Here is a 15,689-nt window from a genome sequence, read left to right on the forward strand (position 1 = left end):
AAGGTGCAGAAACATCACAAAAAACATTGTCACTAGCAACATATGAAAAATTAAAGTCTTTATTTAAAACTAAAACTTCAGGTTCGGACTCAGTTTTATTTTCAAAAACAGATCCTTCAACTTCGTGCTTTGACTGATTTAAGGATTGATCTGCAGGAGAAGTAGAAATGTTAGTACATTCAACATTAATAAATCCTCCTGAAACAAAACCAGATGACTTGTCGTAAACCATGGATGGTTTATTGGCAATCTCCTCTTTGGACAAAGGTTGAAACTGATATGAATGATTGAAAGCAGGAGGCACTTTATTATACCCTAGACCCTTTGACTGATTATGTTTAAATTGAATGCAGTGATCTATCATATTGGCAACTACCTCACATGATACATCAAATTTCCGAAAATCAAAATCAGCAGTTTCAAATTTTCCCTTTAATGATTCAATTTCAGTCAATAACTCAACGTTCTGTCTCTTTATGTAGTCATAATTCTCACATTTATTACTATAGTCCTCCTGAAGTCTTCTAAAGTCCTTTATTTTAGATTCTAACAAGGCCTTAAGAGGTTTTTGTCCTTTTCTAAGTTGGTAACCCTCATACCTAAGGTCCTCTACTTCACTACGTAGTTTTTCAATTTCCTCATGGAGAATTTTAACATAATCAATACAAGCTTGAGAGCATGAGGGTAGACTTACCTCGCTTTTCTGTGGTTCAAGAGAAGAGGATACCATCAGTGCAAACTACAGCTCCATCATTTGATCTTTAGCTACAACAATCACAGTAGGAGCATCATCACCAACTTAAGCCAAATGAGCATTTTTAGGTCCTAATATGTTAAGGGCCTGCATCTGCTCCTCCCAGTCAAATGATTGCGTAACCATCGCCTTCTCGATGTTGACTTGTGCACTGCTTCGATTGTTTCCTACTGCAACTATTGTCTGATCATTGATTAATCTTCTGTCTGTCTTTGGGCACTCATAAGTAAAATGACCTGGCTCGTGGCAATTAAAGCAGCGTAGCTTTCCCTTGCTGAAACCTACCTTCATGTCAGCACTCATCCCCCGGTTGTTCTTCCCAGTCTTCTTTGCAAACTGTTTTGCCTTGAAAACTGCCATGGCAATTTGCCATGTGATATCCATTTCTTCTACGTCTTCAGGATGAATTTGATCGAGATCAGCAAATGACAATTGGGGCGGAAGATCTCCAGCTACAAGTGCTATGTAGCAGTTAACAAGCCCTGTAGCAAGAGCAAGATTTTCATCACTCTCATTTCTGTTTGATGAGGAAGCCACATTAGAGGAAGAAGCAGCTTGAGTAGCAACGAATGAATGGTTCTATGAGAATGGCATGGCTGATACAGCAGGAAGTGAAGTAGCTGATGGAGTGGAAAAAGACTAAACTTGAGCTTCTTGAGCAGCAAAAGGTTGACCTACAGAAGGAAAGGTGAAATATGAAAGAGCATTGTTAGAAGAGATCCCAAGGTTTGCAGCTGAGTATGAATTCACGTGATTTATCTCCCGTTGTTTGTCATCAATATCACAGGCCTTGATGGCTGCCATCATTTCAGCAAGAGAGAGCCAGCTTAGATCCTTAGTTTTCTTGATAACAGCTACATTCATGTCCCATGACTTTAGGAGAGCATTCAGTAGCTTCTTTTTTATTTCAGACTTGGTGTAAAAGATCTCGGCTACAGTCATCTCAGTGGTAAGAGTAGTGAATCGATGCAGCTGTGCCTCAAGAGTTTCTCCAGGAATGTAGTTGAACATGTTAAACCGTTGTCGCAGCATATCTTGGCGACTCTCCTTCATGTCTTCATTCCCTTCATAAACCTTGATTAGGGCTTCCCACAAAGCTTTAGCAGAAGTGTACTCCCTAAAACTTTGAGCAATATCAGGAGACAGGGCCATAGTCAGAGTGGCTAAAGCCCTTTCCTGCTCCTCCACCTTTTCAAAGTCCTCATCGGTGTAATTTTCAACCGCTTTATCAACCACTTGCCCCGCAGCAGTGGTGGTTATTATGATAGGATTTTTGATGATACTTCTCAAGATTTTGAAGTCCTTCTTTTTGATGTACTTCTCAATCTTGTACTTCCATTCCGGGAATCCTTCAGCACACAACAGTCTTGGAATTCGAGTGGTTGTGCCCATTACAGAATCCAGCTCGTGGTGGTGAGTTTGACTTTGTGACTCCATTTAATATTAATTAGAAATTAGATTATTTATTAAAAAATTTAGTTTCCGGTCAATAAACAATTTACGGTCAGGAATGGTTTACGGCCGTAAACTCGGTTTACGGTCGGAGTTTACGGTCATAAAAGATTTACGGTTGATGATTACGGTTGTCGAAGATGCTCTATTTATGGCCTAAGAACCAAGCTTACAGTTCAAGAACAGATAAGATTTTGCGACCGTAATCACAGTTTACAACCGTAAGCTTTGGCCATAAACTCCCATAAGTTCGAGAAAGCTGTGATTTTTTAATTTATCTTGAAACCCTTTCATAGTACAAGACAACTTCAATCGTAATCAGTGAAGAAGTTGATAAAAAAATTGATTGTATTCCGCTTTGACACCGGTTTTGCTCAGATAGCAATTGTAAGGTCCTGGAACGGATCTTACCAGTGATCAAACAATAAACACAATCGATAATTATAAAGAACATAGTAGAAACAAGATTGTAAAAAAGCTTGCACATGCTTCTATTAGCAAAAACCTCTGGTACAACTTGTGGAATAGCAGCCAAAACTCTGAGGCATCAACAACCATTAAACGACCTAGCACACCCCTATTTATAACAGACTTGGGCCGGCCTTTGGGTTTACGGCCGTAAATAGGCTTACGACCGTAAAATCTAGCTTGGTCGTAAACTATTACATAAACAACCAAAAATGCATATTAAACAAAAGACCCTAATACATTGAAAGCCTAGATAAAACCATTGATTAGACCCTTCATATCTGCGTTATTCTCTAAAATGGATTTTTGTATGTTTAATTCATTTATCTCCTAGATAGAACCCAAGATAGTAATTTTATATCGATCACTCTGATATTGTTAGGTGGTAATTATGTGGTTTGGGCTAGGCAACTATTTGTATAGGTCATGATAGGGTTTTGGTTGAATGTTGTGTTTGCAGTTTGGTGTTCACGGCTGTGAACCTTGTTTGCGGTTGGTCTGTCACTATATATATATATATATATATATATATATATATATATATATATATATATATATATATATATATATATATATATATATATATATCGGAGTCTGTCAGAATGTTGTCAGTAACGTGCCTGACGTAACCGAGATCTGTTCACGGTGCTCTGTGTGTGTGCTCAAGGGGTAACTGATGTTTTATGAAATAAACATATGCATTGCTTGACTAATCCTTTTCTCTACTCCATTCTTTTTTGTTTGATTGATTACTTGCTTGATCATTGGTTTGGATCCGTGGATTTAGGACTCTACAATTGCTATCAAAGAAAATTCGGTGTCAAGCTTGTCAAGGAGTGTTTACGGATAGAAGTTTTTCATCATTCTTGTGGTTGACTCATGTTTGATTGTTGGATATCTTTTTTTCATCAAGATTCAAGGCTATTAGGATCAACTTCTGCTTGAAAACTATTGTTTTTAGTGTCCATGGCTTCAATCTGTTGAAGTGTGTACGACCATGATCTAGTATACAGCTGTCAACAATTCAAAGTCTTTGATCGTGAACTGATTCTTTGAGCGTGATCCATCCTTTGACCCTGAAACCTTCATCCTTTGACCGTGAAACATTCATCTTCAAGTATACAGCCGTGAACCACCTTTTGTATGGCCGTGAAGAGTGTACGGTCGTGAACCCTATATGGTCGTAAACCTCCTTTGGTCATTGAACAATTTCCATTTTGTACTTTTCTGTTTTATTTTGCTTGTTAATTCAACTTATGAAAAAACAAAAAACAATGGAATCTCAAAACATTGTTGCTCTCCAAGAACTTGATTTCGTTATGGGCACAACCGCGCACATCCCACACTTGCTATCTGTTGAGGGTTTCCCAGACTAGAAATATTGCATGGAAAAGTATATCAAAATGAAAGATTTCAAGATTTGGAGATGCATCTTGAAAGGACCTATCAGAATCACCACAACACTCGAAAATGGAACAGTCATTGATAAAGAGTTTGAAGAGTACACCGATGAAGAATTTAATAAAGTTGAACAACAAGAGAAAGCACTTGCCACACTCACTATGGCCCTATCACCAGAATATACTTCTGCAAAAGCTCTATGGGAGGCACCGATCAAGGTTTATGAAGGAAACGAGGACATGAAGCAAAGTCGTCAGGACATGCTCAGACAAAAGTTTAATATGTTTAATCATATTCTGGGAGAATCCCTAGAGGCTAAACTATAGACGTTCATCACTCTTACAACCAATATGAGCTTTGCAAGTATCTTGGTCACTACGTCCGAAATCAACAAGAAGCTGCTAAACTCATTGCCAAAGTCATGGGATATGAACGTTTCTATGATCAAGAAAACGAAGGACCTCAACCATCTAAATCTCGCTGAAACCATGGCAATTATCAAATCTTGTGACATGGATGACAAGCAGAGGGAGATTAATCACGTGAATTCATACTCAACTGCCAACCTCAGGATTCAATCGAACAATGCATTCTCATATTTCACTACTCCACAAGTTCAACCTTTTGTTGATCCTCAACCACCATCTTATGTAACTCCACCCGTGCAAAGCGTTTAATTGGAAATGCCTTATCCATAGGCTGCATCTTCCTCAAAAGCATCTACTCCAGCTCCTGCTCCAAAAGAAAGTGATGAAAACATGGCTTTAGCTATTGGCCTTTTCAATTGCTACAACACCTTCATGGCTGGCGAGCTACCCCCTCAACTTTCCTTTGCTGACTTGGATCAAATACATCCATAGGATGTTGAGGAGATGGATATCACATGGCAGATCGCTAGGGCCGTGTTCAGAGCAAAGCAATTCTTCAAGAAGATAGGAAAAACAATTGGGGAATGAATGCTGAAAAGAAGGTGGGCTTCAGCAAGGCAAAACTTAGATGCTTCAACTGCCATGAGCCTAGATATTTTTCCAGAGATTGCCCGAAGCTAGACAGGAGGGAGAATAGCGAAAGAACAATGGTGCCCATGGGAAGAAGCAGGGGAGCTACCACCAAAAACCAAACTGCTAATCTTGCTATGGTGGCTCAGTCGTTTGACTGGGAAGAGCAGATACAGGCCCTGAACATTGCAGGACATGAAAATTCGCATCTTGCCCAATTCAATGACATCCCAGAAGGAGAAGCCGAGGTGGAACAAGAGGCGGAGATGATGGAACTGCAATCTGCGTTTATGGTGCAGACTACCCCAGAGCCTTTAAATACAGAGGTCAGTGAAAATTCGTGTTCTCAATCTTGTATTAACACTGTCCAATTTTTACATGAGAAAATTGAATTTATATATATATATATATATATATATATATATATATATATATATATATAGAGAGAGAGAGAGAGAGAGAGAGAACGAGGACCTTAAATGGGAGGGGTACCAACTTAGGAAAGGCCAAAAACCATTAAAAGAACAACCAGAGGCCAAGACTAAGGACATCAGGAAACTACAGGAGGACTATAGAAACAAGTGTGTCAATTATAGATATCTTAAGAAAGAACTTGTTGTTGTCACTGAGGAACTTAACACAATGAAGATACATTTTGAAAATGATGATTTTAATTTTAAAAAATTTGATGTGTCATGTCAAAAAGTGGAAACAATAATTGAACAGCAAATGAAGTAGAACGACCAAAAGAAAGTAGGAATAGGTTATGAAACTGTCCCTCCCCCATTCAATCACAATTACACTGCTAAACCTTTGACTCAGGAGGAGATTGACTGAGAGTCGTCTATGGTTTATGGTAAACCAGCTACTGAGCAGGCAACAGAATATAGTGCTAGGGAGTTAGATACTAACATCTCTACTTCCCATGCAAATTTATCAGTAATCAATGGAAAGCAGGAGGATGGAAAGATTGAGTCTGATAATAATTTTGTGTCAAAATTTGGTGTTCCTATTTTGAACAGTGATGGGTCTTTGTTTGTTAAAACTTATTTAATTTGTGATGATTTGTTGTCAAACTCTAATGCTTCTAATAAATGTGGTGTTGTCTTTATGAAATCTGTTGAATCTGACACTTGCACATCAACACCTTTTACACCTACCACACAATTTGACTCGTGCACTTGCACATGTGGGAAAGTTAAAAGAGTCAAAAAGAGCACAAAATCTGATAAATATGGTACCAATTCTAATGATAAAAAAATGTATTCAACTGTGGTACTGCCGACCACATTGCTCGCAACTGTCCTAATCGGGCCTTTGTACATTTTTCAACACCGAGAAGAGAAAACAAGTCTCGACGAAGGTCTCTAACGAGAAAGTCATCGAAATCTCGTCTTCATTATGATGATCGGAAAGTTCATAATGATAAGAAAAGGGCTCATCTTAAAACGAACAAACAAGTTTTCACTAAACCAGCCACAGGGGCTTTGCCGAAACCGAATGTGGCCGAGCCAAGATCGATTTCGTCAAAGGTTGCGTCTAGATCATCGACTAATCCTAGCCGAAAATCTAAACGCTAAAATCAAAACAAAAATATGTCTAAATCACCAATGAATTCTTCAAAACCTACTTATCCGTGGGTTCCCAAATCTACACTTGTCCAATCATCATCATTTTCTGACGGTGCATCTGATTGTAATTTAAAATCGAAAAATCGAAAAGATAAATTTGTGAATGTCAAGGGTAAACCAAGGGTTGTAATAACCTGGGTCCTCAAATCTAAATGATCCCTCTCATTGTGTAGGAACACTTGCGAAGGAATGTCGCCAGACCATGGTATGTCAACAACGGTTGTTCCCGGCACATAACAGGAGACATCTCCCAACTGCACAACATTCAAAATTTTAATAGGGGATATGTTTCCTTTGTGAGAGGGGATGGCGGAAAGATCACTCAAAAGGGAACAGTTTCTAATGGAGTGCTAAGCTTCGAGAACGTCAACTACGCGCCCGAGTTGAAGCATAGTTTGTTGAGTGTCTCTCAAATTTGTAACAAGGACTACTCGACACATTTCACCAAAAGAATCACTAATTTTGATGACAGGCATTGTCATCCCAGATGAATGGATCCTTTTGAAATCGAAACGGGATGGGAATGCATATATCATTGACATGAACGACAATCTCCCTGAACAAGTCACCTGTCGCTTCTCAAAGGTTTCATAGCACAATGCTATGATGTGGCACCGTCAGCTCGCTCATGCTAACACAAAGAACCTGAATCGACTTGCAAAGAACGAAATAGTGTGCGGGCTTCCTGTCAAAGATTTTATCACGTTTGAAATGTATATGGCTTGCGCTCAAGGAAAACATCACAAAAAGCAACACCTGCCAAAATAGGTTAATTCGATCAACCAGGTGCTCCAATTGTTGCATATGGAGTTATTTTTTCCTATACCGTCCTCAGCATCAACGGAAATTCATACTGCTTGGTAATGATAGATGATTTCTCGTGGTTCACATGGGTCTTCTTCTTGTCCAACAAGGCCGAGATTGCTAACCTGATTAAGAAGTTCGTTCTGATGACAGAGAACTCGACCAATCACCGGGTGAAGGTGCTCAAAACTGATGATGGGATGGAATTCAAGAATGTAGTTCTCAATCATTTTTGTGTGGAAAAAGGGATAGCGCGTCAATAAAGTGTCGTTCGCACATCACAGCTAAATGGTTTTGCTGAGCGGCGGAACCGAATATTGTAAGACGCCGCAAGGACGATGTTATGTGACTCTAAATTTCCGGTTTTCTTTTGGGCCGAGGCAATCAACACGGCGTGCTACGTTCAAAATCGTGTCTTGATTAACAATGCTCAGATGAAGACCCCGTTTGAGATTCTCTATGGTCACAAGCCCTCTATTAGTCATTTTCGTATCCTTGGCTGTCCTTGTACCTTCCTTCATCTGGAATCCAACCCCAAATTCAACGCCAAGGAAGATGATAGTTACTTTGTGGGTTATGTTGCTCGTACAGCGTACAGGGTCTATAAAAAGAAGACAAAACAAATTGTAGAATCCTTTGACGTGCGCTGGTTGGAGGAGAATAAGATGGACGCCCGATTCGATCCAGATTAGTTATTTGATTACACATCTCTTTTCAAATCATTCAGTGTGTTTTCAGATGATTTGTCTGGTTCCTTCTCAGTTTCGAAGGAAGTTATGGAAGATGAAGAAGATGGTGTTGTGTAAAAACCACCATTGGTACCTTCTATGCTCATGCGGTGGATGAAGCTGTTATAAGTACCTCCTCAGGTTCGGCATGCCAAAGAATCGATCCCGATGCTAAAGCCACTCCCATTACACCTACAGAAAGAGACTTCATGACCAGAGACACTTTCGCTGCAACTCATACTTTCATAGAGTTACTCTTTCTCGAGCTGATTGCTAACGAGTACGTGGCCATCACTTCTAATGATTCCAGATCATCTGAGGTGACAGATACAGCAGACGACGGAGACATCAACATCAATAAACTTCCCATAATGCTCAATGACATCATCTAAGAGCTTCCCACCAGAGTTCAACACGATCACCTGATCGAAAACATCATCGGGAAGCTGGGCAATGGTGTTAGAATGTGAATTCAGAGTGGAGACATCAACACATGTCTCTATTCTTGCTTCATCTCTCAAATAGAGCCAAAATATGTCGATATGGCATTGAATGAGCCCATCTGAATTGATGCAATGCATGAAGAGCTAAATCAGTTTGAAAAGTTGGGGGTTTGGAAACTGGTTGAATTACCTAAATGAAAGAAGTCCCTTGACACGTGTTGGGTTTATCGCAATATGCAAGATGATTCAGGGCTTATTATGCGGAGTAAAGCATTCTTAGTTGTCCCTGGATTCCGAAAAATAGAGGGTCTAGACTACACCGAAGTTTATGCACCGGTTGCTCGCTTGCACGCTATTCGCATTTTCCTTGCGTATGCCTCTTACATGAACTTAACGGTTTACCAGATGGACGGCAAGACTGCCTTCCTATACGGTGCTGTGAAGGAAGAAACCTACATTGACAACCTATTGGGTTTATCAACTCAAAGTTTCCGAATCACGTCTACAAGTTGGACAAGGCTTTATATGGGTTACATCAAGCTCCAATGGCGTGGTATGAAAATCTTACGAAGCACTTACTCGAGCATCGATATACACGGGAGACCATCAATCAAAATCTATTCATTAAGCATGTTGGTACCAATCAGATTCTTGTGTAAATATACGTCGTTGGCATTATATCCGGGCCAATGAGTCCACGGCTGTGTAAGGAGTTTGAAGTTGTGATAAAGAAGAGGTTCGATATGAGTTCTCTGGGGGAGATGACCATGTTTATGGGGCTTCAGTCTAAAAAAAATTCATCTGGAATCCTACTCCATCAAGTCAAGTATGTTGATGATATTCTAGAGAAGGTCGGGTTCAGAGATGCAAAACCTGCCTTGACGCCGATGGTCGAGCGACCCATGTTGACTCTAGATCCTAAAGGCACTTCCGTAGATCAAAATGAATATAGATCATTAATCAGATCGTTGATGTATCTGACCGCGAGCAGGCCAGACATCATGTTCGCAGTCTGTCAATCTGCACGTTACCAGGCTAATCCTAAGCTTTTCCATTTAATTGATAACAAAAGAATTTTTCTGTATATCAAAAGCAACCCAAAATTGGGTCTTTGGTACCTGAAAAAATTCTGAATTTGATTTATATGCTTTTGCTGACAGTAATTATAGAGCTTGTAATCTTGATAAGAAATCAACTTCTGGGGGATGTCAGTTTCTAGGAGATCAGCTGGTGTCATGGCAGTGCTAGAAACAACATACAGTCTCAAACTCAATGACGGAGGTAGAATATGTCATAGTTCTTGTTGTTCTCAAGTCATAAGGATCCAACAACAGTTGTTGGATTACGGTTTGAACTTTCAAGAGACCCCTATTTTCCGTGAGAACGAAGTTGCAATTCAAATTGCTAAAAATCCATTGCAATACTCTAAAGCTGTGACAACCCGATATTTCAACTCTTTGTAATGACCAAAAAGGGTCAAGTATTGTAACCACTTTTGAGTAATAAAATTTACTTTCATAATAAAATGTACAAATAGTTCTATTTAATTTCCTTCTATGTTTAAATGTCTTTGAACCATGATCGTACGTGAAAAGAACGCCCAAATCCGACTTCATATAGCGAAGTTATGATTTTTCCAAGTTCGGCTTAGCAACAGACAGCTAAAAACTCGAATCGGAGATCGAGCGAATTTTGGCCGGAATGACCTAAACGAGAATCGAAGGTCTCGACAATGGTATTCCAGCGGTAAAAAGTCTGGCAAAAACCGACATCAAATAAAGAAGTTATGAATTTTCAAAGAAATTCCTTAAACACGATGAGTTTAAAATAAATAATAAAAAAAATAATTTCGGAATTTGCCGACAGAGTCTAAACGAAAGTTGTAGAGCGTAGTCTCACCTACGCGTGGATATAAAGACCATCGAAAACGGAGTTCGTATGAAGAAGATATGAATTTTTGAAGTTTATTAAATAAATTATATATTTATTTAATTCAAAATTCGGACCTTATCCGAAGAGGAGTCAGCGTCCTCATCCGAGGTACGCGCTGCGTACCCGAGAGACTTGGCCTCTGATCGTCCACGTCGCCCTATCCGAGGCGTCCGACCCGTCCGAAGCGTCCGACCCGTCCGACCCGCTGTCCCATCCGACCCGCCGTCCCATCCGACCCGCCTCCCCAGCAACCCGTCCCATCCGAAGCCGAGGCAGTCGAGGCTTCGGTCATGTATGACGTACGCGTACGTGCTGCGTACGAGCGTACGCCCCGCGTACCGAGGCAGTTCATCCTTCCTATAAATAGGATGCGAGGGCTTCCGAGAAAAGGGCTCATTTCTCTCCTCTCTCTCACAATCTTGCCTCGTTTTCCGTGCCCGTTCAAACCCGAAGCTCTGGTCTTTTTGCTCAAGTCCCGAGGGTTGATTTTACTCCCGAGATTCCCGAGAATCCCGAGGAAAATCCGTTTCCCGAGACGAAACTCTGCCCGGTTTTCCATCTCGCTATCTTCAAACTTTCAAGTGAGTTCATACCCCTTAATTTACCTTTTAAATATTCTATAAATTCTTTTATATGCTTTCAAGGGGGGGATTACAAGTAAAACAAACGAGTATTATCGTGTGTTACATAAAGAAACTCTTTTATATGCTGTTATATATCCAAATCACATGCGATTTATAAACCTTTAAGGAACTTTCATATATATAACATATGTTAAAATAGCATTTTATCTTTTGAAATATAAATTTGTTGTAATGCATGTATAAACTAAAATTTTCTTAGATTATTCTTGTCTATCTTAGACTCTACACCAAAAATCTATGCTTTCATAAACAAGTGATTCCTTTTCTAGGTATTTCTAAACAAACAAGACACACTTTTAGAAAATTATAATAGGTATAGTTTTACGAACAAATTTCTAACTCTTATGTACTAGAAACATAAATTTCAAGAAGTTTACTTTCGTATACAAGAACAAACGTAACATTTTAACAAGTAGATATGTTTTTATACCACGGTTTTGTGAGACACTAACTTCATGTACGTTCGAGTACACATTTCAAGTCCTGTATTATATACCAGAATCCCTTGGAAGGGGAGCGTGGTGTTTGTGTATAGATCTATACGGGCTTGACAACCCGCGCCCTGACTGTTAGCTACAGTCCACCGTTTGGGGTGACAAACGTCATAACATTCCAACGCCTGAAGAACGTTGTGTATAGGCATTCTGAGTCAATAGTATGGTTATAAAACTCACAAGGGGTATTAAAAATGCATTGATTTACAAGGTTTTCAAATTCATTGGTTATTTTACACTTACATACATTTTAGAAACAAACATTGGTCTTGAGTGAAGGCTACTATTATACTAGTAGAAAATATAGGATTTTCTAAACACAAACAAACAAAGACAAAACATTTCATTTCATTCAAACATTGTCATTTAAATACTTATGAAACTCACCAGCTTAAATGCTGATCTACTCTTTCAAAATTACTTGTATGTTCCAGGAAATCACACTACTAGAAAAACAACCTTTTACGACGCTCATTGCGCGTCGTAAAAGGCTCAGACGACGCGCAAATGCGCGTCAAGGAAGGCCCTGTCATAAAGAGAGACGACGCGCATTTACGACGGGTGTTTACAACACGCAATGCGTATCAAGGAAGGCCCTGTCATAAAGGAAGACAACACGCATTCGCGTGTCGTAACCTTACGACGCGCGTGTTAATGACACGCAATGCGTATCAAGAAAACCCCTGTCAAGAAAGGCCATGTCATAAATGAAGATGACACACATTCTTGCGTATCGTAAATTTAAATATTTAAAAATATATATATATATATATATATATATATATATATATATATATATATATATATATATATTTATTAATTTTTAAATTAAATTTGCATTTAATGTGTCATAATAGAAATAAAATACCATATACAAAAAAAAAATACAATCCATTGAATAAACTTTAATGTCATACAATTCTATTTCTTACAATATATAAATTTGCATTCATCTAATCTACTCTATGTTTCATACTAACAATTGAAATGAAGAATACAACACTTGCATTTTCAGCATCTTATCTCTTTCGGCTTGAGCTTTCTTTTCCACTTCTAACTCGAGAGCTATTCGCTTTCATCAACCCTGTAAACACAACACAAATACAAAAGGATAATTACATCAAATGCTATCCAACTTCTTCATTCTTTAAAAACAAGTGTTGCACAATATAACTTACCCTTGTTTTATCACGAATAACAAACATCAAAGTTGTTTTATGTGGACTAAATAGTCGCAACAAAATTATAAAACTTACAAAAATTACCAAAATGCCCCCGAGAGATTTATAGTAAACAAAATTATAAAACTTACCAACGCTATATCCGACATCATTTTTCGCATCGAGTATGCCAGCCTGCAATTATGAGCAACATGATTTATATTTTATTAATCAAAAACTCATTTAAAAGAAATGGATTAATAATTATAAGAAAAGGTTCAACTTACGTTAATGTGACAGCTAATGGAAGTCCTAGAACCGCAACAACAACAATCGTGACCTAAAGATTCATCAAATTAGAAGAAGGGCAAAAAACGAAACTTAATAAAAATACATGAAGTAAACACTAATTGCTAAATACATACTGCAATAGTGAAAATATTGATTGCTCCATCTGCCACCTTACACCCTGACATTAAAATTGGTGATTTATGATCTTTATGAACCTGTTACATTTATAAAAATAAAAAATTTCTTTATATACCCTAAAAAAATTTCAGAAAAAACACAAGGCAACTAAATTTTATAAAAACTTACAATTTTACTCTCGCCAATCATACTTGATTCATCAACTGAAAGTGAGTGACCAGAAATCAAAACCCCATCAGCTGGTACCTGGTTTATAGAAGAAGGTTAAACAAGGGCAAAAATGGATATAATTAAAATGTGGTAATAAATAGAAATGAGAAATATATTACTTGGTCCCCGATTTTAAGAGTTATGACATCACCCACAACGATATCAAAGATTGAAATCTCCACCCTCCTTCCACCTCTTATAAAACAAGAAAGGTTCCAAGTCAGACCTTGAAAGCATATCCCTCTAGTGACTTAGAGGGCTTGACCTGGTCAACAACTTTTGATTTTGATGTCTTGGATCCACTTCTAATACGACAAGTTTCTGTGAGTTTGGGTGAAGAAACGGTGGCCCTATCCCTATGGCTATCATCATCCACTTTCACAGGCTTTGTAGCATAAGATGCATGTCTACTACTGGTTTCCGGAGCTTTTGGTGATGCACTTATTTCCCTAGATTTGGATATGTGGGAAATCCTACTCTTGTTACTGGAAACATCATTTGAAGAAGATAAGCTATCATCTTTAAGAACTGAAGCACGATGAGAAGGAGAATTTTTAGATTCCCTGAACTTGGAAGTATCATCTTTAAGCACTAAATCCTACTCTTGTTGATTTCTTGACTGTATGCTTCATACTTGCTATGTTCTTTCTTCAACTGCAAAGAGAAAAGAAATCTCCACTTACTGAAACCAGAATCCATGAATCTACTTAATATTATTATAAACATGGAACATGTGATGCAACTAATTCATCCATCCAGTAAGGCATTACCAATCACATAGTCCTCTCATCAATTTACTATAATAATATGATATCTTATGTGAAATACCTTTTATAAACCTGACCTGGTTAGCCTCAATAACATATTAATTAATAGTAAGTCAACATTCAACTATTATTTTAATTACTGAAGTGAAAGAGCTCACTGATATGCTGGAATTCAGAAGCCCAACCCCCAGCACCAATTTGTCATTCAAAGGATTAAGGATAAAGCCCAAACATTCAGGTCCCCACTGTATTGTTGGGAAAATTCATCAGCCCAGCTCTGCACGGGGCCCCATGACTTGCGACTCCCCCAATACTGATCCAGCTCTGCGTATCTACCAGGCATGTGCTCCCTAGCCAACCCTTCATGATTATCAATCTCTAAAGAAGATAACAAACCATTCACCTGAACAAGTATTTGTTAACTTAATTTTCATGGTTTATATAACAAGTGCTCGAGGTTCATTTCTAGTTTCGTCTTTAATAGCCCTGCCAAATATTTTAATCTGAGTACTTAATTACCAAGCAACCTTTCACATTACAGAAAATGTGAAAGATATATACAGAGACAGAAAGAGAGAGAGAGAGATAAACATGTACCAAGGGTGAAGGGGTAGTTTAGACATTTACCAGATGGGACCATACGCGTCGATTGAGTCAATATAATTCATCACAGAACAAAAATGAGTTGACTCGGTTTGCTGAAGAGCTGCAGTTGTGTGTTCCAACATTCCCTTTTAAAATGATGCATCAACAGAAGCCTCCATAAATGACTTATTTGATCAAACAACCTGAAGATATTTTAAGAAATAAAATGTTATAAAGGAAGAGATGGATGTAAGATACAACAATATCAAATAAAGAAACTAAATCTACTTCCTCCATAGTTGCAATATCTTCAACAAGAATTGGTGAAGCAACAAAATCCTTTTCATTTATTTCATCAAGTTGTTCTTCATCAAGATTTATCTAAATCAAAGAATCAGAAAGCACCATGGAAAATGTATGAGGAAAAATGATTTACTTACATTAAGTATCGGACAACTTATCTCTTAATATTGTTTACAAAAGTAAAGAACTTCAGTTAAAAATTTAGAAAGAACAATAATGTTTTATAAAGATACTTGATACTACTATTATTTTCAAATTCGTTTACAAATAGTATTATAAGATCTAATAAAATTATAAGTAACACTTCAAGAATTTGTCTTGATTACAGTTGTTTAAGTAAAAATCAACGTAAACAACCAAAAACTTTATACAAAAAATAAAGAAGCAAAAAATGCATATCGTTTTCCATTAAAAAAACATTCCTCCTGAAAGTTTCCACAAGTGTTATAATATCTTATAATGTAAAAAACTACAAATGAAAATAAA

General features: G+C 37.9%; 1 long non-coding RNA gene across 1 annotated transcript; it reads right to left on the reverse strand.

Annotated features, from left to right (window-relative positions):
* Positions 1–12,653: 12,653 nt before the first annotated feature.
* LOC145050674 (uncharacterized) lies at positions 12,654–14,196 on the reverse strand. The gene is made up of 6 exons (XR_013683428.1): positions 13,668–14,196; positions 13,507–13,584; positions 13,335–13,415; positions 13,197–13,249; positions 13,062–13,104; positions 12,654–12,833 (listed from the first exon to the last, which is right to left on the reverse strand). It is a non-coding gene; the product is annotated as an uncharacterized LOC145050674 (long non-coding RNA).
* Between the last annotated feature and the right edge of the window lie 1,493 nt (positions 14,197–15,689).

The sequence above is a fragment of the Lactuca serriola genome, chromosome 5 (genome assembly GCF_051521515.1).
Source record: "Lactuca serriola cultivar US96UC23 chromosome 5, Lser_US96UC23_V15, whole genome shotgun sequence".
Lineage (NCBI taxonomy): Eukaryota > Viridiplantae > Streptophyta > Magnoliopsida > Asterales > Asteraceae > Lactuca > Lactuca serriola.